The 5,483-nt window shown below is 48.4% G+C and overlaps 1 pseudogene; it reads left to right on the top strand.

The window, feature by feature from the left end:
• Positions 1-4,204: 4,204 nt before the first annotated feature.
• On the top strand, positions 4,205-4,560 carry LOC136156537 (U2 spliceosomal RNA; annotated as a pseudogene).
• The last annotated feature ends 923 nt before the right edge of the window (positions 4,561-5,483 follow it).

Genomic DNA, 5,483 nt, shown 5'->3' with positions numbered 1-5,483 from the left:
ATCACAAGCGAGGTGTGTGTTGATACTGTCATGATGTACCTTGGCGTGGGGAGTTGGAGGGCAGTTGCTTTGCCCAGGGTTCCTTGCCTCTGCCTTTGGACTCTGCAATCCCAACACCAGCCAGCGCCTTAAACCCTCAAACTCCCACGTACCACCTCTCAGCAGCTCTGAGTCCTGAACACTCTGCCTTCTGAAATGCCTCAGCACCAGCCTCTTCTTTCCATCCTCACTGTCCCAGCCCCTTCAACCTATCCATTAATCAGTGGCCTAACCGGTGTCTGTTCTCCTCCTGCCCCCCGGCCATCCAGGGCCCCGGCCATGCTCCCCACTGTAGACTGCTTCCTTACTGGGCTCTGCTCCTCACCTGCCCTGGGCTTCCCTGGTGGCTCAGAGGGTAAAGAATCTGCCTGTAATGTGGGAGACTCGGGTTCAGTCTCTGGGTCAGGAAGATCCCCTGGAGAAGGAAATGGCAACCCATTCTAGTATTCCTGCCTGGAGAATCCCATAGACTGAGGAGCCTGGCGGGCTACAGTACAGGGGGTTTGCGAAAAGTTGGACGTGACTGAGCAATTAACACTCTTCACCTGCCTGCCAGCCAAGTCCTTCCAAGTCTGGCTCAAGTGGCCCTGCAGCCCTTGGTATTTGGGGAGGCAGGTGTAGACCACTTACCCCTGCTGCCTTGGCCCTTTCTGTCTGCCCACCAAAAGGAGCAACTTAAGGACTGCACCATACCTCCTCCCCATGCACCTAAAACTCAGAACAGACAGTGGTCATGTAGAGAGGTGCATGGGGCTGTCAAGGTCCAGTGGAGGAATGGAATCTTGCCTCTGAGTCACAAAGGTCTCAGGGGAAAAAAATAAGCAATTGTACTGGATCTTGACAGATAAAATAGAAGTCTACCATGAAGGGAAGAGGACGTCTTATTTAGACAGAAAATTGTGCACAGGCATGGAGGAGGGGAACCGCTGAGGATTAAGGGTGCTGCACAGGGCCTGATGAGCCATGTGGGATGTGGGAGGTAAACTGAGGATGAGTCCATGCGGGCAGAGTTGACCTTCCATGTGGAAGCTGACCCAGATGGAGGGAACACTCAGTGGCCCTTGAAGGAAGCTGGTTGTCTCCCATACCCAGGGAGGTATGGGGCTGGGCTTTTAGGAGGGAGTGGGGTCCATCTCACATGACCACATGCAGGGAGCAGCTTGGCCCTGCCCCATCGGGACAGGTAGGTCCTGTCAAGGTAGGTAGGGGACTTGGAAGGTAGGTAGGTCTTCAGAGCACCAGCTCTGTATCCTTGACCCCAGGTTACACTCACTCAGTGCTTACCAGCAAGTCTGAATGCTCAGCCTGATACTCCTCACTCTTCTCACTTTGGTTCTCCTTCTTCCCTCGGAATTCCCTGAGATCCAATCAGACCAGCCCCCTCACGGTTCCCCAGACTCACTGGGTCGGTTCTCACCCTGTTCCTTTGCCAGCCTAGAGTGCCTCTTCCCCAACACTTCCAAATCCCACCAGTCCTTTAAACACATCTGTACCCCAAAAAGGCAGAGCTTGAATGCAGAAGAAAGAGTAAGTTGAGCTTTGATGTTAGAGAGTCCTCAGTTTAAACAAGGCCTCTAAGACACATAAAGCCGTGTGGTTTTAATCATTTCATTTCTCCAAGTCTCAGTTTTCTCAACTATAAAATGCAGATAATATTGCCTGCCTCACAGGTATGAGAAATAAAAATAAGAGAAAGTACATGATTGCACCTGGCTCCTAATGTCATGCAATAATACTCAGCTCACCCTCTCCAGCCAGGTTAGCATTGGTCCTTCCTCCTCCAGGAAGCCCTTCCTGACTTCTCCAGCCAGTCTCCAGTGATGGAGACTACCTTTCGGCAATCTGAACCGCTGCTTGGTATGAGCCTATTTCACACACTGTCCACCCCACGGAGTCCCTAAGGATCGCTGGGGTGATACTCTGAAGTCACTGCAGGCCTAGACCTGCATTCACTTTGACTATGAAAGGAAGAATTCAGTTAGACTGGGAAGAAAGTACACCATTCACGCATTAGAAGACTCCAGGAGGCTTAAGTCCCCTTCAAGGGATCCTTGCCTTCTTGAAACCAAGTAAAAGTCAGACATTCTGATCTGTTATCTGGATGTTTGTCCAACATTTTAAATTTTTCCAATTTTCTAAATATCCACTAGCAAAATAACTAAATTATCAAGATCTGAATTCAGAGCAATCTTTTAGCCCCTCCCCCATTGTTAGACTTACCACCTCAATTAACCGCTACACCTCTATGATCTAAAGAGCTCTCTGGGAGAGAGTGGACACGTGAGTATGTACGGCTGAGTTCATCTGCTGTCCGCCTGAGGCTACCACAGCATTGCTAATCAGCTATAAAAAGCAAAGCCACTCAGTCGTGTCCGACTCTTTGCGACCCCATGGACTGTAGCCTACCAGGTTCCTCTGTCCATGGGATTCTCCAGGCAAGAATACTGGAGCGGGTTGCCATTTCCTTCTCCAGGAGATCTTCCCGACCCAGGGATTGAACCCAGGTCTCCCGCATTGTAGGCAGATGCTTTACCGTCTGAGCCACCAGGGAAGTCCTCGTTAATCAGCTATATTCTCATATAAAAATAAAAATTTAAAAAAAAGACCAGCTCTAAAATGACAGAAGACTGTGTAAAATAAAGAGCACTGTAAATTTTGAAAGGTAGGGGGAGGGGATTCTCCCTCAGTCAGGCTGAGAGGCCAGAGCTGTGGGGTCAGAGGTTGGTCTCTCAGAGCCAACCCCACCTGGGGGCCCTGGGAGCCTGTGTTTCTGATGTCCTCTGCCTGTCCTGCCTTGGAAAGGTGGGAGAAGACAGTGTCGGTGAGTGAGGAGGGCATCCTTCCCCTCCCTCAAGGCTCACCCACTCTGAGCTTGGTGTCAGGGCTGAGGTCAGGCCAGGGCCCAGGGACGTGGGCCTTCGGCAAGGCTGGTGTTGAGGGCAAGTGGGGATTTAAGGATGAGGACAGTGCAGAGGGGAGGGGAGCATACAGGTTAGGGGCCTTGTGATGAGGGCGTATGCCATGAAGGTGGCTGTGAGCCCCGGCCCAGCCCCACTCACTTCCTAGGGCTGTCATAACAAAGCCCCACAGACGGGGTGGCTCCAGTGACAGAAATGTATTGTCTGAGTTCTGCAGGACAGAAGTCCAAGATCAAGGTGTCCACAGGGCTGGTTCCCAGGCAGGGCTGTGAGGAAGTTTGTTCCATACCCCTCTCCTGACTTTTGGAGGGTCGCTGCCACCCTCGGCACTCCTCAGCTTACAGACTCGTCACCCCCATTTTTGCCTTTATCTTTGCGTGGCATTCTCCCTGTGTGCCTGTCTGTCGTGGGTCCAAACTTATCCTTTTTTTAAAGATACCACTCCTATTGGATTAGGGTCATCCTAACGACTTCATTTTAGGGCGTCCCGGGTGGCTCGGTGGTAAAGAATCTGCCTGCCAATGCAGGAGATGCAGGTTCAATGATCCCTGGGTCGGGAAGGTCCCCTGGAGGAGGAAATGGCAACCCCCTCCAGTATTCTTGCCTGGGAAATCCCATGGACAGAGAAGACTTGCGGGCTATACTCCACAGGGTTGCAAAAAAAATCGGATACAACTGAGTACATATGCAATGACTTCATTTTAACTTGCTCACTTCTGTAAAGACCCTATTTCCATATAAGGTCACATTCTGAGTGGCTGGGGGTTAGCAATACCTTTTGGGGGAACACAGTTCACCCTATACCACCACTCCATGGGCCCACCTCACCTCCAAGCACTGACAGAAGTCAAGGAGAAGGTTAATATATACTGAACTCAACAGTACTGTATTTAAAACAGAGAACCAACAAGGACGGGGAACTCTGCTCAATATTCTGTAATAAGCTAAACCAGAAAAGAATTTGAAAAAGAACAGATACAGGTATATGTATAAATGAATCACTTTGCTGAACACCTGAAATTAACACATTGTTAATCAACTATGCTCTAATATAAAATAAAAATTCCATATATGTATAAACAATATGAGCATATATAGTACTCAGGCATCTCTTTTGTGATGTGGCTTGGATGGAACACAGCAGATTCACATTTCATTTCTTCCATCACATTCTTTTTCCTCCCACCAGCCTATCCCTCACCACCAAAATCTAAGTCGATAACAGGCAACTCTCAGTCACAGAAAGAATCACTTCTTGGCCTTTTGGCTAAGATCAAGTGTAGTATCTGTTCTTATCAGTCACAGAAAGAGCTGGGGGAGGCTTGACTCCAGCCTCCCACTCACTTCACTGTGGTCCTTTCTCCTCTCTGGGTCTTTAGAGTCACCACTGTGAGATGAAAGGATTGGATGAGAATCAGGTGTATGGCAGCTGTGAGGAGTTCACAGGAGTAACTCGTCCCTCATCATTGCTCTGCAGCTCACAAGAGACATGTTATTTTTCATGAATCAGAACAGATTCAAGATTTTTTTTTAATTTGTTTATTTTTAATTGAAGGATAATTGCTTTACAGAATTTTGTTGTTTTCTGTCAAACCTCAACATGAATCAGCCACAGGTATACATATATCCCCTCCCTCTTGAGCCTCCCTCCCATCTCCCACCCCATCCCACCCCTCTGTTGATACAGGGCCCCTGTTTGAGTTTCCTGAGCCATATAGCAAATTCCCATAGGTTATCTATTTTACACATGGTAATGTAAGTTTCCATGTTACTCTTTCCATACACCTCACCCTCTCCTCCCCTCTCCCCATGTCCATAAGTCTGTTCTCTATGTCTGTTTCTCCATTGCTGCCTTGCAAATAAATTCTTCGGTACCGTTTTTCTAGATTCCGTATATATGCATTAGTATATGATATTTACCTGGAGAAGGAAACGGCAAGCCACTCCAGTGCTCTTGCCCAGAAAATCCCATGGACGGAGGAGCTACAGACCATGGGGTTGCAAAAAGTCAGACACGACTGAGCGACTTCACTTTCACTTCACTTCATGATATTTATCTCCCTCTTTCTGATTTACTTCACTCTGTATAATAGACTCAAGGTTCATGTCTTATAATAAGGTCAATTCCAGTCAGTTGAATCCACATTGCCTTTCTGAGTAAGAAAAAGACAGGGTTACGTGGAGTGCACTGGGAATTTTTCACAACCCAAGGTCATCTTATCTGCAGCCCATGGGAGCAGTGAACATCATGAGCTGCACATAAACAAAGCCAAGAGCTCGTGGGCTGGGTGATGTCAAAACTTCTTCCCAATCTAATGTGCAGGCTCACTGACCACTGGGTTGCTGACCTCATGAATTTACCACTGACCTCCGGTGCCTTCAATGGGGGGAGTCCTTCATTTCCTTTCACACTAATGTCAACTTGACTACTGATGTTTCCAGGAAGAGGTATTCCTCTCAGGATTGTTAGAACTTCTTTTACCACCTTACAGTTTCTCCCACCAGCCCTGGCTCAGACTTCAAGGG

This window comes from Muntiacus reevesi, chromosome 1, assembly GCF_963930625.1.
Source record: "Muntiacus reevesi chromosome 1, mMunRee1.1, whole genome shotgun sequence".
Classification (NCBI taxonomy): domain Eukaryota; kingdom Metazoa; phylum Chordata; class Mammalia; order Artiodactyla; family Cervidae; genus Muntiacus; species Muntiacus reevesi.
The sequence above is the reverse complement of the archived record's forward strand: the minus strand, read 5'-3'. Positions and strand labels throughout refer to the sequence as shown.